We start from the raw sequence: 25501 nt of genomic DNA, 5'->3' as shown, positions 1-25501 counted from the left end.
GGATATGTTGCAGTCTTTTCCGGGTCTTGTCTGTTGTTCTGGCATACAGCGGGTTGCCGTAGACAAGGGTGAGACCTAGCGAGGATCCTTGGGGGATGCCGCAGCTGATCTTGGGGGCTTCCGAGAGAATGGGGGGGAGTCGGACCCTCTGTGTTCTTCCGGTGAGGAACGAGGAAAGCCATTGTAGTGCTGAGTCTGCATGCCAGCGTTGTGGAGACGGGAGCGTGGTGTGTCGTGGGAAACTGTGTTGAAGGCGGCGGAGAGAGGTCTAGAAGGATGAGGGTTGAGGTCTTGCCTCGGTCGAGGAGGGTGGGGATTTCATCTGTGGCAGCGAGGAGGGCGGTCTCGGTGCTGTGGTTGCTCCTGAATCCTGACTGTGAGGGGTCCAGGATGTTGTTGTCTTCCAGGAAGGCGGTGAGTTGTTTGTTGACTGCCTTCTCGATGACTTTGGATGGAAAAAGGAGCAGAGAGCTGGGCTGGTAGTTCTTGAGGTCTGTCGGGTTGGCAAAGGGTTTCTTCAGCAGAGGGTAGATCTCGGCATGTTTCAAACTCTCTGGGAAGGTGGCCATTTCAAAGCAGCGGTTGATGGTGTATTGGAGCTTAGGTGCAATGATGTTGCTGGCTTTGTTGAAGATGTGGTTGGGGCAGGGGTCAGAGGGTGCTCCTGAGTGGATGGTTGCCATGATGATACGGGTTTCCTTGTCGGTGATGTTGTTCCAGCGGAGGAGGGCGGGGAGGCATGGTGACGCTTTGGTCGACGAGCTAGTGGTGGGGGGGCCCCTGGGTGGTGAAGCTGTCGTAGATGTCAGCGATCTTGCGGTCGAAGTAGTTGTCAAGATTTCCGCAAAGGTCTTGCGATGGGGTGATGTCGGTGGAGTTGGAGGTGGGGTTGGTGAATTCTCTGATGACGGTGAAAAGTTCTTTGCTGTTGTGGGCATTGATGTTGATGCGTTGTTGCAGGGAGAGTTTTTTGGTGGTCCTGATGAGCTGTTGGTGGTCTTTGATGGCGTTTTTGAAGGTTTCGTGGTTTGAGAGGGTCTTGTTGTTGGGCCATTTCTTCTACAGCCTTCTGCAGACCTGCTTTGATTTTTGAGGGAGGGGGTGAACCAGTTGGCTTTCTTGGCTGTACCTCTGTTCGGGGGTATCTTTTGGGGGGCGAGGGTGTTGGTGCAGTCACTGATCCATTTGTGGAGGTTGTGTGCAACAGTGTTGACATTGTTGTCGGCCTGGGGGGATGTAGCATTGAGGCTGGCTTTGAGCTGGGCTTCGGGGACCTTGTTCCAACTTTTGCCCGGAAGTTGGGGTATGCAGTGGCGATCAATGGGTTTTCTGAAAGTGAAGTGAATGCAGCGGTGGTCGGTCCATTGGAGTTTGGTGGTGTGGCTGACTGAGACGTGGTTGCTGATGGAGAAGATGGGGTCCAGTGTGTGTCCAGCCGAGTGAGTGGGTGCGATGATGAGTTGCTTCAGTCCAAGGTTGGTGAGATTTTCTATCAGGGTGGTGGAGTTGTTATCATTGGGGTTCTCCAGGTGGAAGTTGAGGTCTCCCAGGAGGATGTAGTCCTTGGATGCGAGAGCGTGGGTGCTGACGAGGTCACAATGGAGTCGCAGAAAGGGGGGCAGGGTCCTGGAGGTCTATAGATGAGGGTCCCTCGGATCGTGGTGTCAGGGTTGGTCCCTATCTGGAAGTGAAGTTGTTCCATGGTGATCGATGAGTTTTCGGAGTGTGTGGCCTTTGGCGCACCAGTGGCGGCGCCCACTGCGCGTGTCACAGTGGCCGCAATAAATAGCGGAGGGAGGCGGGTGGGCGGGGCTGCCGCTGGGAGGGGGAGGGTAGGAAGAGCAGGTACGGTGCTGGGGAGGGGGGCAAGGAAGAGCATGGGAAACGGGAGAAGGGAGGAAGGAAAGTAGAACGCAGAAAAAGCAAAAAGCCCAAGTGGCTAAGGCAAAAGGAAATAAAGAACAGGCAGAGAAAGGCAGACAGGGCAGCGAGCAAGAGAGAGTGAAAGCAAAAAAGCATGAGCGAGTGAAAGCCAAAGGCAAGAGAGAGTGAGAAGCAGAAAACGGGAACACAGACCAGGAAAGAGGGCACTGGGGGCGCTAGTGGGGAGGCCCACTAGACCACCAGGGATGAGGCGCAGGCAGGAACCTGCAGGTGCAGGAAGGCCTCTACTTCAGCAGGCGGCTGGAACTCAGCGAGGGTCCGCTAGCAGGTGGCGCCGGTGGTGGGGGCAGGTCACACTAGCCCAAGAGTCAGTGTGGCTGCTCAATAGAGAGATCTGGGTAGACTCACACCAACTCCCAAATATCAGTCAAATCTTATCCACCATAAATGGTGCCAAGGTTTCCATAAAATTAGACTTGGCAGCAGCTTATCACCAGGGAGCGCCAGCACCTGAGTCCTGATATTTTACAGAATTTGTGTCTCTATGGGGGATATATCAGAATAGCTGCATGCCTTTCGGTCTTGCGCCAGTGGCTTTGGTATTTCAGGGAATCATGACCACATTACTAAAAGACATTAAAAATATCTCTGTTTTCCAAGAGGATGTGTTAATCCATGCTAGTGACCACATTGAGCATGACAAAATTCTCAAACAGGAGCTCATGATATTTGAGAAAAATTGTGTCGTTTGTAAAAGAGAAAAATGTCCGCTTTTAAAGCCCTTTGTTAAATATTTAGGTCACATAATTTCAGCTGAAGGTGTTCACCCTAAACCAGGTTTGCTAGAAGCCATTCTTGATGCACCTCCATCTGAAGACAAAGCCGGTGTCAAATATTTTCTAGGACTCTGCAAGTTTTACTCATGTTTTATATCAGATTTTGTAACCCGGGTCAAGCCTATTTCAAGTTTACTGAAATCCAAAACAGATTTTCTTTGGGATTCTGAGTGCACGCCTGCATTCAAGGATATCAAACAACAGTTGTTTAAAGTGAGTATTTTAAAACCATATGATCGGAGTCTTCAGCGTTGTTTAGTGGTGGATGCTAGCTAATCTGGAGTAGGAGCTGTGTTAACACAAAAAAGATAGTCTGGAACATGCCATTGTCTTCACTTAAAGAGTTTTAAGAGAGGCTGAGAAACTTTATTCTGTAATAGAAAAAGAGCTCTTAGCATGTTGGTGGGTGATAAAAAGTTTTAGAAACTATCTTTGGGGCAGATATTTTGTTTTAAAAACAGATCACAAGCCTTTAGTTTCAATCCTTAGTGGCACAAACAACAGGAACAGTACTTCCCGGATTGCAAGATTTTCAACTAGGTTACTTCAGTTTGATTTTGAGGTGGTACACATAGCTGGTGGAAAAAAATTGAGGGCTGACTAGTTATCCAGATTTCCTGTCAAAGCAAATTATATGAATGATGAGAATAACAGCAATGATTGTTGTTTGATTTCAGATATTGAGTTGGAACATGTAAGTTCATTTTCTGAAATAGAGTGGAAGAGAGCTTCAGAGAATGATAGAGTATTGTGTACAGTCATGGAGTATGTGCACAAAGGTTGGCCTCATGAGAAAACATTAGATGTTAATATTCAACCGTTTTGTGATATCTTAAATAAATTGACCACAGAGGACAAATTACTCATGAGAGATGATAAATTGATTCCTCCAGGGAAACTGAAACTGAAAACTATAATTGTAAAAATACCACATGAGGGACATTTGGATGCCACTCTAACTAAAACAAGAATACATGAATTTTATTGGTGGCTACAAAGAAATACCCAAATTGATCTGGTTGTCAAACATTATCCGATATGTGCTACTTGTGATAGGTCTCTTAAAATGCCTACACCACTGTTATTGCCTATAGAATGTCCTGCTGGTCCATGAAGGAAGATGGGTTTTGGTTTGGTTGGGCCATTTCACTCTCTTCCATGCAATTCATATTATGCATATGTCCTTATGGATTACTACTCCAAATGGCCTAATTTAAATTTGTCAGTGACCCATATTTATGAACAAGGGATTCCCTGAAGTAATCATTTCTGATAATGGGTGCAATTTGTTTCAGGGGAATTTGAACAGTTCTTAAAAGAAAGTTCAATTAAATATTAGAAATGCTCACTTTATCAACCACAAACTAATGGTCTTGTAGAACGGTTCAGCCGTGTTTTGGGACAGAGCATAAGGTGGGCATTAGCTAATAAATGTATGCTCAATGCTGCTGTCCAGACTGTTTTGTCGTTCTACAGAACCACACATCACTCTACCACGGGTGTTTCTCCATTTGAAGTCCTTAAAGGGAGAAAACCAGCAACACAATTTAGACTAGTGTGGATGTCTAAACTTCTAAAAAAAAACAGACACCTAAACAAAGTTATAATGTTGTGTTTGAGTTCAATGTAAAATAAGCACAGTGCAAACAAAAGATATACTATTACAAAAGAAGGTGATTAGGTACATTTCAAAACAACAATAAAAAAAAAAAAAGGTAGCATGAAGTATTCAGATCCAGTGAAAGTTGACAAAGTTTGTGGAAACGCTGTACACATCTGTGGAAGCAAGTGGTGGAACATAGCCAACGTGTCCAAACTTCCAGACAAATCGAAAGATAAACAATCTTGTGAGCAACAAGATGTTAGCGATCTAAAACAAGTATCCATTATGTCACATACTCATACAGAACCAAAGGATAGTGACAAAGGCATAGCCAACCCCACAGGTAGTTTTGCTCAAGAAACACCTGTCTGTAAGAGCATTAGGTCCCACAGGGTACCATGGAGATATCGCTAAGATTTTTGTCATTGTTGACTAAATCTCACCTTATTAAAACAGGCTGTGCAGGTATTTTAGATTTAGAATAGCTTTAAGTTTAATAATTTATTTTATTGCATTATTAGTACTGCATGGATGTAATATTTATGGTGAAAATGTTTACCTGAAAAATGTATTGTACATGCTTCCGTATTTTACACTAGTTTCATTTCTGTTAAAGATTCTGTTGTGAAATGCTTCACCTCGATCATTCTTTAGAATGTCATGGGGGGCTGAAATGTCAGTTGGAGAAGGGTTTAGCCTGGAGCAGTCTGAGGTGATTTATCCTTGTATTTTTGTCAATAAATCCTTGTGATATCACACTGATGTCACTTTCTGCTTATTATAAAGTGCCTCTACCCTTGGGACTGAGTTATCTCTAAGAATTGGAGAATATATTATTTTCCAAAATAATATAGGGGCTCATTCTGAGCCCGGCGGGCGGCGGGCCCTGCCCGCCGGGCGGAAACCGCCGAAAGACCGCACCGCGGTCAATAGACCACGAGGGTCATTTTGACTTTCCCGCTGGGCCGGCGGGCGATCGCCAGAAGATCGCCCGCCGGCCCAGCGGGAAAGCCCCTGCAACGAGGAAGCCGGCTCCGAATGGAGCCAGCGGAGTTGCAGGGGTGCGACGGGTGCAGTAGCACCCGTGGTGATTTTCACTGTCTGCATAGCAGACAGTGAAAATCTTTGTGGGGCCCTGTTAGGGGGCCCCTGCACTGCCCATGCCAGTGGCATGGGCAGTGCAGAGGCCCCCAGGGGCCCCACGACACCCGTTCCCGCCATCCTGTTCCTGGCGGGTTTTACCGCCAGGAACAGGATGGCGGGAAGGGGGTCGGAATCCCCATGGCGGCGCCGCAAGCAGCGCCGCCATGGAGGATTCTCTGGCCCAGGGGAAATCCGGCGGGAAACCGCGGTCAGAATGGGCACTGAAGCACCGCCAGCCTGTTGGCGGTGCTTCCGTTGCCCGTGGCCCTGGCGGTTTAGGACCGCCAGGGTCAGAATGAGGGCCATAGTGTCTTTCATTCCCACTCCCTGTTCAAGGCTGGCCATGCCTCTTCCTGTCATTGTCTCTTCCTCTCGCCTATTGCTTGTTAAAACTATGTCTATTGGATTTGACCTCCTTTTTATTCCTCAGGATTTGCCTTGAGTCCTTTTTAGGTTTCGATTGACCTGTGTACATTGATGGTCAAACCAGCCTAAATTCAGTTTCTTAGGATCCTTAGTGGTCATTTTTAGGCTAGTTGCTTTTGCGGATGTAATCTTACTCAAAGCTACCACAATCTTATCTTGGGGGGGGGCTCTAATTTGGTACATACTAAAAAGTCCTCCTTATTATCTTTTACAACCTTTTCCAGGAGGGATGTTTCATTAATCCCTGTCCACTTAGGGCTGATCCTGTTTTTTCTTGCTACATTAATGTGGGCTGCTAACCGGCAAACTTCACAATGCTTGGTTTTAATTTTCAAGGTTAATGTGAGCAGGAGATTTTCACTAGGACTGATGGGTTCTACAGTGATCTAAATAGCTCTGCACCAGTCATTGAAAGCACTACATGGTCAATATATGGGCTGCTCCTATTCCCTTGGAAGGTAGGCAGGGTAACATTTTCTTCATCAACACCTTGTACCAACAATTCTAGGTTTTACTGGTATAATACTTTGTTTATACATTTTCCATATCTATTTTGAGGAAAATGTGCCTAATTATTCCTTAAGCAAAAAGAACAGAGGACATACAGAATGCTGAACAAAGCAACAATTCACCCACAGTCACAAAGACTAGGCTGGTTTGAATCCAGTAGCGCAGTGAGCATGGGATCATCCATCATCTGTTCTTTTTGCATTTGTCGCCCTAAGTGGGAATGGTATGCCCAGATGTGGGTCCTGTGCTCGCTATGCCACTGGATTCAAGTTAGCCTGGCTGATGAAGGTTGATAACCTGAAACTGCTCCCAGGATGCTATTTTCCAGTCCAGGGAGGACCTGGCCTGGCAGTACCGGCTGGACTGTTCCCCAGGTGGAGCAGGGTCAAGACGGATTTGCTTATGGCTGTGTCCAAACTGGAAGGCATGGTGGGCAAAAAAATTGATTTAACCCAGATCTGTGACTGAAGTGAATGTTTGATTTGTTCAGCATTCCATCCATCATCCGTTCTTTTTGCAATTGATTATTCCTAGAACATCAGTATAACCACATATATCTATTGATGAAAACTGACATTTACTGATATTGAAGTCCCCCGCCCAGATGTTTACATGCTCTGCCTCAGAACCCTTTACAAATTTTTCCAGGTCTTTATTGGGCTCCTCCACTACCTCGAATCTTGTACTGCTGAAAACATTATTATTTAAATTTAAAGGTACAAAGAATAATTTCGTACCAGTCTGTAAGAGAACCAGCTGTAAGAATGGGCCTTGGTATATGACTTTTTAAAGTCACCTGTGCTGTAGTTGATATCAAAATCACCAGGCTTCCCTTTGCCTGCCCACATGTTGAAGGAATTTCGGGGGTTAAAATGGTAATGATGACATCAATAGTAAGATTTTGTGGGTGCTATATTTCCTGCAAACATAACAGCTGTGCGGTATTTATGTTACTTTGCCACTCCATGTCATCTAGTTTATGTTTGATTCCCACAGTATTCAAGGATCGGATGACTAATGTACAATCTAAATGTGTCACTGTTGTTTTCTGCCCTGCATCCACATTCACGGCTCTTACATTTTCCCTCAATCTGGTTTCCTCCACTTCTCTGCAGCCCTCCTGTCGTCAGTCTTGTTCCCTAAAGCTTGAGAGAGCAAATGTATTTGAGCTAATCACAGGGATGCCTGGTCTGTAGTTGCCATGATAATAGGTTATCTGGGGCCCATGTTGCCTGATTGGAAAAGAATCCCAGAGGAACAGCGACAATCTTTCCCTTAGGACAGTTCTGGTTCTGGTATATAGAACGTGAGTTGGAAAGGAGAGACCTTATTATGTCTGGATGTCGAAAATTGACAATAATGCAATCACCGTTGCCTGTTTTCTGCCCAAATCTGACCCAATTTGTCCTTCTGACCATGAATATTTCTTGGTACAGGAAGCTTTCACAATGCATCTATGGTCCGACATCCAAAGAGCAACTTTGTATTTTTGGCTGGATCAATTCTCTTTAACATGACACTCCAATTTAGGAACGCCCTTCAGGAAAATAACATAGGGGGCAGCATCAAGAGGCACATGTAGCGTATCTGGGACAGATGGGGATGATTCTGCCCTATCATTAATGTTTTGGCATATGGCTTTCCCCGCTCATTCTGATGGAAATACATTGAGTGGCTATCCTGATTCTCTCTTATGCAACTGCCAATACTTGACAGTTCTGGGGGCAAGGCATACAGGTGAGATTTATTGTTCCAGGTTGATTGATCCTTTAGGGGCTCATGCACTATCATAATCATAACAGGTGATTCTGTGTGTGCAGTGACTCCTTTCCAAAGTGTTCCGGGTACATTTGTGTCAATGTTCTTAAGTGCTGCAACTCTCTCTTTAATTTTCCTGAGCTCTAAGAGGACCTTGCATTCAATATTATCAACCTTTGTGTGAATTATTTTCAACAGTGCTTCCAAACTTGTAAATGCGGGCATTTCTGGATCCTTCTTAGGCCCCATAGTGTTCTCGCTATTTTTATTTGTATTAGTATTGGGAGTCCTGAGCGTCTTTTTGGAAATAGTGCCAGTCCCTCTACACATCCACCTGAGTGTTTACTTCTTTTAGCTGAAGGTGAATTCAATTCTAGAGTGGGCGAAAGATCCATCATTTCAAGTGGTTGATTAGAGACACAAGGAATATGATTTAACGTACTTGGTTTTGCAACATCAGTGGAGGCCAGTGGGTCGATAATTGTTGTTATTGTGTCACTCAAGGTTTCCACAATTGCACTACAAAGGGCCTAATTTGTGGAGGATTTTGTTGTGGCTAGCTTTTATTCGACATTAGTTATTTCATTTTCTATCAGACCCATGGTGTCCATTAGATAGTCAGTAATACCGTTAGTGGATTTCAAGCTCCTCAAGCTTTTCCCCACAGGTGCTTGTGTAAGCTTCCTTTTGACCACACTGTAGTGAGGCAAGGCCTTTGTTTTACCTCAAAATGCAGTCGCTTCCTGCTACGTTGCTCCTCTTCCCTTGATGTGGCGCCCCAGCATTCACTGGGACACCAGCACAGACTCCCCAGCAATCATGGGGCTGCTTCATGCTAAACGTAGCATGAAAGCAGCCTCAGAACTGGTCTGAGCGGCTTGGACTGCCACTCATACACAACCCTGGGGTCTGTGCAGTTTCTCCAGCCTGGCTGTTCAACACAGCTGGGATGGAGAAACCTAAGTGTGTATGTGTGTTTGGCCGGCCTAAAACGGCTGGCCAAACACATGCGTTCTTTGTGCACTCTCTCCTCCTCCCACCCCCATGACCCAGCCTGCCTTTTCCTGCACATAGTGCTGGCTGAGCCAGCAGCTGAACGATAAAATGATAATGAAATATCATTTTAGCTTTCAGCTCCTGGCTCAGCCAGGGGGACAATGCTCCTTAGCCATTGCGAAGGAGCCTCCCCTGATGATATTGATCAAAAGAATGTAATAAAGCGTTACTATACCAATGGACACAATTGTTCAAGTCTGAATTGGATGATCAGGTGGCAAAGGCATTTGTAGTCTGAAAACATTCCTTATGTTTCGAGGAAAAGGCAAAGCCTTTTTCTCTTGCATTCAAGCTCCTTCCTGAGAGACATTTTTAAACACATCTTGGTAATTTAAGGTATTGTTAAAAGCAGAGTCTATTTAGCTATACCAAAATTCTGACGTTGCTATGGAGTTACCAAATATAGACATCTTCCCAGCAAATGGATTCCAAAGTTTTCATCAAGCTAAAGAACTCCAATTTGGACAAATAAAATATGAAGGTGTGAACGCTGATTTTTGATGAAATTATTAATGAATATTCAGGTAATTTGAGTGTTGAATTTGTGTAGAAAATGAAATAACGTAGGGAAAATTAATGCACACATTTGAAGGTGCAACTACCTGAGTGGCAACCAATGTTCACGAAGTGTTATTAATATAAAATGTTGAGCTTATGTTTGATTAATGTAGTAATATGTCAGATAAAGGGTTTTAAATTATGTATTAGCATTATTAACTGTAGGCATAATTTAGTGAGGCCTTGGCCTAGTTGCATGGCGTCATGTCAAGCTCCATTTCTTAGGCGTTTAATAAAATGGCTGTCCAAAGAATTAAATTGTGATTGTCCACTGTAGTATCGATGTGCTTGTAGCTAAAGTCTTTCTCATGAGAACTGCTTTCTTTCTCATGAGAAGATGCTGTACTAGTTAATGCAACAATGTTTAATGTAGTATGTGCAAGACTGACTTTCCCAGGAGAAAACAATGGAGACTCTGACTGGAGTATAAGCTGCATCAATATTGTTGCCTGACAAACCGAATGATGGGAGCAGGATGAAAGGAGCTCATCTTCGGCATGTGAACCGTGTACTAGTAGAAATATAGATTTGAAGTTTTAGTGTTTTCGGACAAGTGTGAACCTGCGATCCCCTGACCAATTCAGATGTGGGAAGTAGTTTTAGAGAATCTAACTTAGCCAGACTGCAACAGGAGAGTCACTTTGGGCATTACTTTCTTGATTGTCTTGAGAAGAGACATGCTTAACTTTATTACTTAAAGAGACTTTGCCTTTTCTGAACTTTGATACTGAATCCTGATGCCTTGCTGACCAGACTGATGTCCTGATGACGAAGACTGTCACATCTTGCTGATGCAAACTGAGGATAGGTATATTGACTATGATACTGTTTGCTATGTCTATTTGCTTTTGTTTCTAGGTACCAACCGCTAATTTTGATAGCCACAGCTAGATGTTTCTCCAAATTTGGGTTGACCAAATAGTTTTGCATGAAGCCCAAACATGCTATGCTAATTTGGTGCTAGTTAGGGAGCTCACTGATGAAGTTCGCTATATGAAGTAACAATTTATGTATTTTCTTTGCTGAAACTAAGTGTATGTAATATCGTTTGCGCAGTTATTCTTGTTATTAATTTGCACTGCAACCTTAGAAAGTATAGGAGCTCAAGCTTTGATTAGATTGCGATTCTTTTACCGCTTTGGACAGCCAGTGTTGTTTCTGTATGTCTATCATTTGTTCTTGAGAATAAGTTACGTGGCCTTAGCATTGTTAATATAGGGAAATAAATATTCTAACCTTTACATAAAGGTGTGGTTATTCATGACTGCAAGGTCATGGTGTGTGACAATTACTGATTCTTATTGATTATTAATGTTATTGATTGTTAATGGCTATTGATCTGTGCATGAATGGGATATGAGGTGGGAAAACCTTGAAGCGAGTCAAAAGGTTCATTGACCTATTCACGTCTCCCTTGTAAGTTTACTTATTAAGGTCTGACGCGCTAACAGAGATGGTAGCAGATTGATGGTTTGTCTCCTTAAGAGCCCATCATAGAGGCCTGGTACATGGTTAGTCACTTAAGAGCCCATCATACGGTCCAGAGAGAGGTAGCAGAGTATTTTCTCCCAGAGATTGTAAGTGATAAATAACAGGTGTCCCCAGAGATGGTAGTAGGGTAAGGATTAGTCTTTCAGAAAGAGCAAAATAATACGCAGATTTGGAGAAATCTCTAGATTCAATTATACAAATTGGAGAGAAAATGTGCCCCTAAGTCCTTAAGATTACTTTCCCAGAATATTGGAGCTTGCCAATGGTTGTTTGAGGATGTTCTCAGCGTTCTAGTGATAGTTTGAATGAAGTAGGTTTTGAGCTTGCCCAGCTTATGCAAATCGCAGGTGATTGTGATGTTTTGAGGCTTTCGGAAGTTTGCGTACGCCCAATGAAGGTGTAGGATTGTCGGAGGAGTGTGCGTACTCCAAAGTGTGAGAATAGGGAAGTCGTCGAACTTGACATGTGTGTGTCACTTTGTGCTCCTAAATTGTCCACGTGGTTGTTAATGTACAGACCCTGCGTGGTCTAAGACTCCAGAGTATATTGAAAAGTGTATGAGACACTTGTTTTTTGTTGTAATTTGTCTGGTTTAATAGGTCGATCGGGGTGGGTGACAAGTTAGAGTGTGAGTCAAAGTGAGTGAAACAATTTTTCGACTGAAATCTGGCGAGTCCTATGTGCACCAGGACAGACCTACTGATCAGTTAAGAGTGAACTTTGTGGGTTGAATTTTGCTTGCGAATCAGGGAAGCTGAGAAAGAAGGAGTAACTGCTAGAGCAAAAGCCGTCAGTGAAAAATCTGTAAAGTTTCTGAAGCGATTGTGTTACCTTACCTGTAGTAAGCAGACAAATGATTTTGTTTATTGCTTACAATAATTTATGCATTAGTTTTGTGTGAATCTAAATTTGGAGGGACAAGCTGCAAGACCTTGTCAGCCGCAATACTTGTGAGTGTGAAATCAATGGAGCCGCACTGGAGTAGGTTGGTTAGTGAGAAGGGTCACGCACGGATTGGCAGCAGTCCATGAAGCGCAATTGGTTGAGAAGGTGGGTGAAGAGAATTCCGGGGTTAAAAGTCACTTCCTGATTTGATTTAGAGAAACATAAAGGTCGCAAAAATAAAAAATTTCAAAGCTCTAAAGAGTGCTTTAAGGGAAGATATGTACATTACAACGAGAATAGGGGATATTGCACCGCCAGAAGGTACACCAACGTACATTGTAATCTAAGAAAAGGGTGTCGCGCCATGTCTTTGGCTAAAGCAAAGGTGCACGGTGACAGAGAAGGATGGGGGCTTAGTGTTTCCTATCAACGGAACATTTAATTTGAGGAACCTAGAGCATTTGAAGAGGGTGCTGTATGATCTGAAGCCCCCTCTGAGACCAGCACAGTTCGAGGCATTAGCAATCTGGGAATTAGTAGCCAGACAGAAACAGCAACAGAAATTTGAGAGGAGAATTAGAAAGGCAGAAAAGACACTAGCGAAGGCTAGATGGGACAGTGTAGAGAGGTTTTGGAGAACCAAGACTTTACTGGGGATTAAGTTGTTTCCTGTGTTGACACAAGAAAACAAGAGGGAAGGAAGGAAAGCCGCTAGAAAATCAAATAGGAGCCCTTCAGAGAGTAGAGAGTGGAAATCAGGGGAGGCTAGGGAACCACTGACATATGAGGAAGAGTCAGACGATGATGAGTTTATTTTGCAGTTATTGAGAAATTGTCCACCACCATATGAAGCACAAGAGTTTGGCCCGAGCACTAGTGTAAATCCTCCAGCTCCAACACAGGTTAATGTGACCACGAGTCCGGTCCAGGTTAATCCTAATGCAGGACCCGATGCAGAGCAGTCTTAATGCACCCACTACTCCAGTTGTACAAACTCAGGTGCCACAGCCAAATGTACAAAGAATTTACCCTGATGTGCCCATTGTCGAAACTGCCACAAACCTAGTAGTGCCAAGGGGACAGGCCTTCCAGAGACCAATGGTGGATAAGACAGAGCCAACTCCACTTTTACTGCCTCAAGTGCATTCACAAACAATGCCGAAGTACACTCCGATAACAGGGACACAGTCAGATATGTCTGTACTGATGAACCAGATTGCAGGAGTTATTCTCCCACAGAACCTGAATGTTAGACCAAGCCCAGATGCTGTATCTGTACCTGTTAACATAGGTCCGATTGTGCCTTAGTTTGCACAGGAGAATAACAGAGCAGGTGGGCAAGGAGTCCTGAGTCAGAATTCAGTGAGAGGAGGACTCAATGAGAATACCTGAGTGATCTATCCTATGGGACAGACTTTTGAAGAAACTAGATAACTGCTAGACCTTAGTCCATTCAGAGATCCTCCGGATACTGTAATAGGGTTGAATGTTAGTCAGAGTCTGAAATTACTGACACTGCAGTCCCCGAATACAGTTGTGCAACAAGTGCCACATGCCCAGGCCAATAACATTTAGTTGCAGGGTTTGACTGCCCAGCAATTGACCGAATGGTTGGACAAGCTGAATACCCCGCAGAGTGCTCATAGGGGAGAGGAGTACTTGAACTACACAAGATTAGGAATGGAAGAAGGTGAGCTCATTGAAGGAACTATGGGTGTGAACAGATTTGAGTCCTACGCAGAAGCAGAGTTGAGATATCTGTGCCCGAAGATTACGAGGGAAGGGAGCAATGTGCATCAAAAGCTAGCAGACCTGGCAGAGAAGTACGGCATGGAAATAGAGAAAACAAAACATTTGAAAAGCAGTTATAAGTTAGATTTAGTTGCAAAAGAATTTGAACACATGGCATCTACAGGGATGAAGGCACACCTTAGAGAGTTACTCCAAGGAGCCAAACACGGGGAGCCTTAGACAAATGGGAAGGCAGACGGGCAAAGAAAAGAGATAAAAGGAAAAGAGATTCTGTGGAGCTGACTGCAAATGTACATCAAAGCAAGGATCTGGTGCAATTTTACCAATGAGAGAGATTCCAGTAGGGAATTTCATTCATGTTCCTCTGAGCAGAAGTGACATTCTGTCCTTTACAAATGATTAACCTAGGTTGGGAAATAAGCCAGTAGAATGGTAACAGCAAACAGACAGGTTTGTGAAACTTGCAAAGTGCCTTTGGGAAGACTTGAACACTCTTTAAGAGATAGTAGTTCCAGCTGATTTGTGGATGGAGTGTAAGAGGAGTACAAATTGGCCAACAAAAGAACCAGAGAGAGATCAAGTTACAGGTGTGCCGTCTCCTGAAGTAACAAAATATTATTGCAAGGTGATGGAATTTTTGAAAATGAGAATTTCGCCCAAAAACATTGACTGGCAGAGGATAGACAGGACAGCTCAGGAAGCAAGAGAGTCGATACATGTGTACTATGAACGATTGTTGCAGGTGTTCAAGCATTACAGTGGTACCGAAACAATTGAGCCGAAAGACATGATTCATTTTGTGTTCAGATTTGTGGAAGGATTAAGACCTGAAATTAGCCAGATGACTGAGTCCATTGATTTGCTGGCAAGCAAAGCCAATTGATGAGGTGTTACAGTATGCAAAGTACTGTAATGATGAGATTGAACTGAAGCAGAGAAAGCTGAAAGAGAAGGCGATGGTGATGCAGGTTAAAGCGGCACAAACAAGGATGCAGGGAAACTTTCCACAGCAGCAACAGCAGCAGCAGGGAAATGTGGTATTTCAAAATCAGATGAGAGGTAGAGGTAGCGGAGGTAATGGAAATCGTAGTCCTGATTTGAATACTATAGTGGTTCAGAATGATGTGCAGGGAATGAAGAGAGTGTTGCCTTGTCACGCTTGCGGAGCGGTCGGACATTTAAAAAAGGAGTGTCCGATGATGGTGCAGGAAGGTGTCATTTAGCAAACAAGTGACATCAACTCGTTCCAAAACATGAGAGGACCAAGAATGAGAGTTAATAATCCGAATTTTCATAATCAGGTGAATCAAATGCAGAATTTTCAACCTGTGCAGCAGGTGCAAATGCCATGTGTACAAATGACACAGATGCAGCTGATGCAACAGCAGGTTCCAATGGTATCTAGACAGCAAATTCAAATACCTGCAGCCCCAATGGAACAGCAGCAGGTGATGCTTCCTCAACAGGTGACAGGTGAGAGGTCCAACCAAAATAATAACACTGTACACCAATTTCCGTTACACAGTGAGATTGGAATATACGATGATTGGGTGAGCGAGAGTTCAGATGAAGAAGAATTTGTGCTTGCAGCTTTGTTAGAAGTAGACCAGAAAGGTCCATATATAAAGAGAAAGGTATTGGGTCACAAAGTTTCATTCTTGGTTGACACAGGGGCTACTTTTCAGGAAAGACAATCCAGATTGTAGGAGTGGCACATCAATATTTGACCAACCCAATTACAGAACCAGTTCTGGTAAAAACTGGCAACTTTAAAGGATTGCACAAATTCGTAGTCTGTGTTTCAAGTCCAGTATCCCCACTGGGAAGAGACTTGCTGTGCAAACCCAGGTGCTCGATTACTTGTTCAAATGATGGAATCGAGATACAGATGAATAGTGGAGATGAAGATGACACAGCTCCAGAGACAGAGTGTGAGACGATAAATGAGGAATACTGCCTGATTCATTTCTTTCCAGTGTTCACAGTGCAGGAGCTTCCTCCTGATTTACAGGGAACGGTTAAAGAGAAAGTGTGGGATCTGACAGGAAAAGAGATAAGTCTGATAAAGGGAGTTGAGCCAGTTAAGGTTCCTGTAGAGCCGAATGCAATTTTTCCTCAGATTCCCCAGTACCACATGCCAAAGGATGTTCTTATAAAGGTTGCCCAGATAACTGCGGAATTTGTAAAACAAGGGGTTTTGAAAGAAGTGCTGAGCAGCCCTTTGAGGATTGAAAAAGCCCTACGGGAAAGTTCAAATTGTCCAGGATTTGAGGAAAATAAATTACACTGTGATCAAATGTTGTCCCGTGGTACCAAATCCAGCTGTGATAATGTTTCAGATTCCATGTGATGCTGAATAGTTCACAGTCATTGATTTGTCACAGGCCTTCTTTTCTGTGCCTCTTCATGAGGACAGCCAATTTCTTTTTTGTTTCAAAATATCAGACCGAGTTTACTGTTGGTGCCTAATTCGTCAAGGGTTTTCAGAGTCATCTTGAAAAATAATTTGTCGTCATTACAATACTGTCAGAAATACTTGAGTCACCAGAGTGAGAAGGGGTCAAGGAAAATATCCAGAGAAAGGATAACCGCCATATTGCATATGAGTCCCCCAGCCACACAGAGAGATGTCAGGATGTTCTTAGGGATGGTAGGTTACTGTTACCAATGGATTCCCGATTTTTCTGTCATTTCCAAGCCTTTACAGGAGCTGACTCACCAAGAGGTTACTGATCCCATAGTATTAGACCATGCTTGCATGAAAGCATTTTCTGAATTGAGAGAGATTCTGTGCAAAGCACCGGCTTTGGGTATGCCTGACTACACTAAGTCCCTCACGTTGTTTTGTCATGAACGTGATGCATGTTCTTTGTCTGTCTTCACGCAGGTCCATGGAGGTGTAAGCCGCCTAGTAGCATATTTTTCAGCTACTTTGGACCAATATGCAGCTTTACCAGGCTGTTTGGGTGCAGTTGCAGTGGTTGGACAGAGTCTCAAACAGTGTGAAGTCATTGTGATGGGACACCCCTTAACTATCATGGTCCCTCACTTTATTGAAATCCTACTTACAAAAACAAAGACCCAATACAGGTGCCAGATTGACCCGTTACGAGACAAGTATTTTAGGGTCATCAAATGTGTCACTGAAAAGATGTACAGTGCTGAACCCGGCAGCCTTACTTCCAAATGAAAATGTTGAAATTGAAAGGTTGGAAGATATTGAGCATGATTGTCGAGAAGTAACTGATTTGTGCACAAAACCGAGACCTGACATTAGAGACACCCAATTGGAAGAAAATTACCAAATTACCTTTGTTTATGGTTCTTGTCTCTGAGACAATACAGGGACAATACTGAGAGCAGGATATGCTGCATGCACAATTACGGGTATCCTAGAGGCGTCTTGGCTTTGAGGAGTATATACTGCACAAGTATCGGAACTGGTAGCCCTTACTAGAGCTTTCCATGTTTCTGCTCAGCTAAAAGTTACCATCCATAAGGATAGCCATTATGGATTTGGAATAGTCCATGATATTGCCCAGTTGTGGTCACAGAGCGGTTTTATGACCTCTTCTGGTGAGAGAATTAAAGAATTGTTGCATGCTATCCAAATGCCTGAAAAGATTGCCATGGTAAAATGCAGTGAACATCTGAAATCGCAAGATTTTGTGTCAATGGGAAATGTATATGCGGATCAAGTCCCAAACATTTGTGCATTGAACTGTATATCAGTCAAAGACAAGTGGAAATTGCTATCTGAAGAAGATGAAACATGTCCAAGGTTTGCTTTGATTGTGATAGATACATTGGAGAATTGAAAACATTGTCAAATAATGTTGACAGGGAAGAAAAACGTTCATGGAGCAAAATGAAATGTGTACAGTGAAAAGATGAATTGTGGGTTTCCGAAGAGGGTCGATTGGTTTTGCCAAATAGTCTGTTGTCACAAATGACTAGATATTATCATGGTCAAGTACATGTTGGGAGGGATGCCATGATTCATTTGCTCAAGCATAATTGGTTCAATCCAAAGTTTAGACAAGTTGCTGAAGCAGTTTGCCATTGTTGCGTCATCTGCCAGCAAATGAACGCGGGAAAAGGGACAGTGGTTAACTTGAGCAGCATTGGAAGAGCAGGAGGTCCATTCAGCAGAATGCATATGAATTTTATTGAGATGCCTGTGTGAGGAGGCTTGAGATACGTGCTGGTGATTGTAAGCATCTTTAGTCACAGGATTGAAACGTACCCTACACGAGGAAATGACAGCCCCACAGTAGCGAAATTACTGCTTAGGGAACTGATACCACGTTTTGGGTTTCCGATCTCTTTAGAATCAGATAATGGGAAGTCACTTCAACAATTAAGTAATTAAATTACTGTGTGCAGCATTGAACATTGAGCAGAAGTTGCATTGTAGTTACCTCCCTCAAGCATTAGGACTAGTGGAACAGATGAATGGTACCTTGATGTCAAGAATGGCAAAGATGTGTGCGCAAACTAATCTGAAATGGCCTGGCGCACTGCTGTTACTTCTGATGACAATGAGAAACACACAAACAGGAACACAGGATTGTCGCCATACAAAATCCTCATGGGCCAAGCAATGAGGTTGCCAGCGCTGCCTGCAAATGCACTTGTGATCAATACAGATGATATGGTGTTGGACTTCTGCAAAGGTCTGGCTGATGTGGTTTGCTCCTTCTCTTAGCAGGCGGAAGCAAACACACTGCCACCGATCCATGACCCAGGACACAACCTGAGAGCCGGTAACTGGGTTGTGGCCCGGAAACACGTGAGGAAAACCTGTTTGGTGCCACACTAGAAAGGTCCATTCCAGGTAGTTCTGACCACTACCACAGCTGTGAAGTGTGCTGGAGTTCCGAACTGGATCCACGCTAGCCACACGAAGAAAGTGGCATGTCCTTTAGATGATGAAGAAGAGTAGTTGAGAGTGCCAACAATGACCAAACAAGTCACTGAACCGTAAGGAGAAGAAAGAGGAACTGAGACTGGATCTGAACCCATTGGGGGTAGGGCTTAGTCACTCCTGTGAGAGACGAAGGAGAAGACCTCCAGGAGGGTGACAGTGAGCCAATCTCAATTGAGGCGGCAGGCGAGCCTATTCAGAAGAGTGCTTTCCCAGAAGTAGATGAATTTGAGAGACAAACAGAGCAAACATGTGACCCTGAGGGGAAAGGAGTTGAGGAGGATCAAAGCCAATATGATCTGACTCCTCCTGAACCAGTTGCAGGTCCCTCAAGAGAAAATCCTGCAGAGCAAGAAGAAGTTTCAAGTTCAACACTGAAAAGAGTGTTGACAAAAGGTCCACTGAAATGAGATACGTGGCTGGAACCACAAGCAAAGAGAAAAGAAGCAGTTGTGACAACAATCGAGGAAGAAGTAGATACAACAAGGAGAGAAGATCTAAGTGAATGAGAATTAAATGGAGATCGAAAGTTGAAAAGAGATAGAATAGCAAGTCAAAGGTACACAGGTCCTGAATGGGTGTATGCAACTACAAGTGAATGGCAGAAATATTTTTTGTCTTTTTGTTTTGATCGAGACATTCCAGGTCAATATTTTGACACTTGAAAGAAGCTAATGAATTGAACTGTCGAAACAATGTGAGAAAAGTGCAAAGAAAAAGAGACAGTTGAAAATAACTGTAAAAGACTTTTCAAAACCTGATTTGGCAAACTGCTAAACGGATTTGTGACAAGCTGCTTGCCGATTTTTGAGAAAAGGATCCTGGAAGTGAGTCTGAAAGCTATAAATAACTGCTAAAAGAAGATTTTTGTTTTGATTTTTGTTGCATAGTTTCTAAATTTTCTCTTCTACTTTCAGATTCTTTACGGATCATGGGTAACATTAGTCAGCAGAGTAGGAAGAACAGGTGCAGTTACTACATGAGTGTTGATTTGGCAATTGTGTGTATGAAAATGTTTGGGATGTTGATTGTGGGTATGACTGTTCTTGACACAAGTAAAACCAACCATACTTCAACTTTAGAGACAACCTCTGCATTAACAGCAATAGAGAAGTTTAGGTTAGATGAGAAGTATCTGCACGTAGGTAATGCACGAGGGGAACTTTCTTCTAATGTTTTCTATTGCTTGTTGAATGAGTATGTTGAGACGATGGATGCAAATAATTGTTTTGTGTGTACACAGATTCCTTCATCAGTTGAAGAAGGAGTTACCTATCATAGTTTGTCTCTTACTTATGGGATACGTTGTAGTCTGTTACTAATGAGATTCTATAACCAGCAGTACATCCAGTATTTCTACTCCAACCACTATGTGGTGTTTTTGTTTGTCCCCATAATTAGGTACTTGAGTAGAATAGCTAAGGATAATGACATAGGCCCTCATTACGACCCTGGCGGACGGCAGTATTATGGAGAATAGTACTGACAACAGGCTGGCGGTACTTTTCCCCACAATATGACATTGGCGGTTTGGCTCAAGCCAAACCGCCAATGTACCACTTCGTCCGCCATGGCGGTAACAGCTGCCGGGCTGGAGAATTCAGTCTCCAGCCAGGCGGCCGTCACTAGCCCACCCAAGGGATTATGACCCCGCCTACCACCATGGTTTTAGTGGCCTCTTTACCGTTACGAAAACCATGGCGGTAGGCACTATCAGTGGCAGGAAATTCCTTCCCCGTCACTGATAGGGGTCTTTCCCGCCCACCCCCTCCCCAGATTTCCCCCAACATCCCTCCCTCTCCAGACCCACCCCCCAGCATACAAGCACATTCACACACCATCACACATACTCATACCCACATGCACCCACGCATGCAGACATCCATTCACACACACACATCCAAACACATTGACATACATGCAAGCACACACGCATTCACACAACACACATTACACGCACTCACACATCCACACATGCACACACATACCACATGCAATGCACACCCGCATTCACGCACACACAAACATACACACACACAACACCCCCCACCGCCTTCCCCTGTCGGAGCACCCAACTTACCTGATTTCAGGAGGTCCTCCAGCAGGAGATGGAACGGGCACTCTGCTGCCAGCAGGAAAGTCCACCAGCAGAACACCGCCAGGCTGAATCATGGGTCATGATATAGTCTGCAGCAGTCTACTGGCATGGCGCTGCTGCCGGCAGCAGCGCCACCTTACTGCCACCAGCCGCCATGACCGCAGCTGGAATTCTGCCATCCTTCTGGCGGAATTCTGTCTACGTCATAATATGGCGGATGGCTGGTAGCTGCGGCAACTGTCTTTTGGCAGCCACCGCCGTGGCAGTAGGCAGTAGGCGTTTTTTGCCGCCACTGTCATAATGAGGGCCATAGTATTAGTTAGAGGTTTCTTTGAGCCTACAGTAACTTTTGGCACAGCTTATGCACACCGTAACAACCTGACATGCTTGCTTACATCTTTAGAGAAGAGCTTTTTAGATCACACAGATGACAGGAGAAAGGCATTGAAGGAAAAGTTAGAAAAGGGTTTCGAGAAAAGGACTTACACAAATGATTATGCTTTTAGTGCATAAAAACACAAGGGAAATTAGCTTTAGATACGCAACACGTAGGGAAGCTTTGTGTATATAGGCCTAAATCTTGCAGTGACACTTTCTTTGTGGAAACGAGTGAATGTAGACATGTGTCGTTGTTTCAGAGTAAATGGACATTTATGTTGAATAGACAGGATCCCGCTATTCCTGGCATTTATTACATCTGCGATTAATGCTTATTAGCGTCTTCCAAGGGGATGGTATAGCACATGTTACTTGGGGATAGTTTTCCCAAAGATATTTCAACTTGACGCCTTAAAGAAATTTCCCAAAATGACTGAGTTATATCATATTAGAGAGAGGAGAGAGTCTCCTTCTGGTATAGTGGGAGATATATTAGGACAATGATTCCTTCAGTAGGAGTTGATCTGAATTTGATGAAGATTCGAAAGTTGTCTACTATTGTGGATAACATGCTAACAATTTTTTCAGGAGCCATGATCCTGATAGATACTGAATTAGCTGCTGAAAGAGCTATGACTCTTCAGAACCGCCATGCGTTACACATTCTTTTAGCAAAGGATGGCGGAGTTTGCAAAATGCTTAATTCTAGGCATTGTTGTTCATTTATCTCTGGAAACAGTGAAGAAATTAGAAACTTACTTACTAATCTGACTAATGAAAGTGCTCATTTGAAAGTATTGAAGAAACCAAGTGTTTGGTAGAAAGTTGGCAAGGTATTTGCTTCAGTGGGAAATTGTCTCAGCAACATTGGGAAAGGGATCTTATTGAAAATAATACAGGGATATTGATTATTGTGATTTGCTTAATTGGAATGAGGGGAATATGCAGATTGTGTAAAAAAATAAAATTAAAGAAGACGAAGAATAATCAGAGGAAGGAAGAAAAGAAAACGGAAGATTTGTTTAGGGAAAATTTGAAAAGGGAATGAAAATATGAGGGGATAGAGATGACAGAATTTTAGCAGAAGCAAACATTTGTGTAAAAAGGTTTAGTGTGATGACACATTTAGTCATCAGAGGAGGGATTGTTAACGCTGACTAATGAAATTATTAATGACTATTCATGTAATTTGAGTGTTGAATTTGTGTAGAAAATGAAATAACGTAGGGAAAAATAATGCACACATTTGAAGGTGTGACTACCTGAGTGGCCATCAATATTCGAGAAGTGTACTTATTAATGGCTTATTAATATGAAATTTTTTGCTTATGTTTGATTAATGTAGTAATATGTCATATTAAGGGTTATGCATTATGTATTAGCATTATTAACTGTAGGCTTTAACTTAGCAAGGTCTTGGCTTAGTTGCACAGCCTCATGTCAAGCATGGCAAGCTGCATTTCTTAGGTGTTTATTAAAATGCCTGTCTAAAGAATTAAATTGTGATTTTCCATTGTACTGTCCATGTGCTTGTAGCTAAAGTTTCTCATGAGAACTGCTTGCTAGAAGATGCTGTTCTTGTTAAGGCAACAATGTTTAATATAGTGTGTGCGAGACTGACTTTCCCAGGAGAAAACAATGGAAACTCTGACTGGAGTATAAGCTTCAACAATATTGTTACCTGACGAGCCGAATGACGGGAGCGGGACGAAAGGAGCCAATCATCGACATGTGAACCATGTACTAGTAGAAATGTAGATTTTAAGTTTTATTTTTATTGGACAAAGTGTGAATATGTGATCCCCTGACCAATTACGATGTGGGAAGTAGTTTGAGGGAATCTAAGTTAGCCAGACTGCACCAGGAGAAGATGCACCATTTCTTTCGAACTGCCCAAAGAGCCACTTTGGCCATTACTTTCTTGATCGTCTTCAGAAGAGACATGCTTAACTTTACTGCTTACAGAGGCTTTGTCTTTTCTGAACTTTGATGCTGAATCCTGATGACTTGCTGACCAGACCCATGTCCTGATGACGAAGACTGTCAGAGATTGCTGATCCAAACTGAGGATAGGTATATTGACTATGATACTGTTTGCTATGTCTATTTGCTTTTGTTTCTAGGTAACAACCGCTAATTTTGATAGAGCCATAGTTAGATATTTTTCCAAATTTGGGTTGACTAAATTGTTTTGCATGAAGCCCAAACATGCTATGCTAATTTGGTGCTAGTTAGGGAGCTCACTGATTAAGTTCCCTATATGAAATATATGATGTATTTTCTTTGCTGAAACTAAATGTATGTAATATCGTTTGTGCAGTTATTCTTGTTATTAATTTGCACTGCAAACTTAGAATATGGAGTAGCTCAAGCTTTGGTTAGATTGCAATTCTTTTGCCACTTTGGACAGCCAGTGTTGGATCTTTATGTCTATCATTTGATCTTGAGAATGAGTTACGTGACCTTAGCATTGTTAATATAGGGAAATAAATATTCTAACTTTCACATAAATGTGTTATTATTCATGACTGCAAGGTCATGGTGTCTGACAATTACTGATTCTTTTTGAGTACTAATGTTATTGATTGTTAATGGTTATTGATTTGTGCATGTACGGGATATATGGTGGGAAAACCTTGAAGCGAGACAAAAGGTTTATCGACCTATTCGCGTTTCCCTTGTAAGTTTACTTATTAAGGTCTGACTTGCTAACAAAGGTTGTAAGGCATAACTACATGATGAACTTCAGCAACCTACTCTGGAGTAATGATGATGCTTTTTCTTCAGGGGTAGTGAAGGAGAGTACATCAGTGGAACTAATTTAGATGGCTTATAACTCAAAAACAAGGAAGACCAATTTGCTTTGCCAGAGTGTCTCTGTTGTGGGAAGATACTAATGCCTGAGAACGGGGAGAACTACAAAGTCTGCTTGCAGACATTCTTACAAACTAGGTTTAGGTGTGGCTAGAGAAACAGTCTTCAAGAGGTTCATAGGTATTTCTGGAAGTGTGTTGCTGCTTCTCCTACAAGTGAGTTAGTGCTGTTGGTAGAGTGAGACTGCTAATATGTGAGGAGTGTAAGAATGCCTACATTGGTGACTGCTTGTCTGTGGTCAGTGTGAAAGTGCTCTTGGTATTTAAAGTGTTTTGCTTTTTCACTATAAAGGCTTTACAAATTGTATCATGTTTTCATTGTTGCCGTGGTTGAACAGGTTAGTAGTTGCCTGCATCTGACAGTATTTGAGAAGTCCAGTTTCAAAAGTCCAGGGCAGTTGCTAGTTAGTGGGCCCCAATTGTGGCAATGGGGGTCTTTCTCCCTTGTTATCCAGGAGCCTCAGTTGATCATCTCCTCAAACCAGGAATCAGAATCCATTTTTAGCACTTGAGTCCTAAGGTAATGAGTCAAAGCCTGTGTGAGGTAGACTCAGGGACGTGATGCGGGATTAAAAATAAAACCCAGCAGCGCACAAAAATAACAATAACTTAATGCCCAGTCAATTGAAACTTTGAAAAGGAAAAGTACTGTAGTGAGCACACAATAACTACTAAGCAAACAATTACAAATACTTACAAAATTTCAATTGGAATTTCATATTGAAACTCTTCCTAAAAGTTAAATGGCAAAATTGTGTTGAAAAATGTGATTTTCTGATTCAAGTCTGCCTGTTCCTGAAAGCTGGGGAGATGGTGATTTTAGCACCGCAAACCCTATGTTGATGCAACTTTCAGGGGAAAAACTACAAGCCTTCTGCAGCCCTTTTTTCCCATTCCTTTTTAAAAAAACAAAACATTTGCTGTATTTTTGCTAATTTCTTGGTCTCCTCCAGGGGAACCCGCAAACCCTGGGTACCTCTAGAATCCCTATGATGTTGGAAAATTGGCAAATTTGGCATGTGTAGCTCATGTGGACAAAAAGTTATGAGGGCCTAAGCGCGAACTGCCCCTAATAGCCAAAACAAGGCTTGGCACCTGAGGGGGAAAAAACCTGGCCGCGAAGGGGTTAATGTAAATGTCAACATGTTTATGTGCACAAATCGCAAAAAACACAGTGATTTAGTCCTGCACTTCATGCAACAACAAAAAATGGTATAATAGACCCTCATGGAAAAAACACAAAAGCAAAGCGTTAGTTAAAAAAAATAAAAATAAACAGGAGTATATATCAGAAAAGACACACAGTCAAATGAAATAACATTC

This window comes from Pleurodeles waltl, chromosome 1_2 (assembly GCF_031143425.1).
Source record: "Pleurodeles waltl isolate 20211129_DDA chromosome 1_2, aPleWal1.hap1.20221129, whole genome shotgun sequence".
Classification (NCBI taxonomy): Eukaryota; Metazoa; Chordata; class Amphibia; order Caudata; family Salamandridae; genus Pleurodeles; species Pleurodeles waltl.
This window is presented reverse-complemented; position numbering follows the sequence as displayed.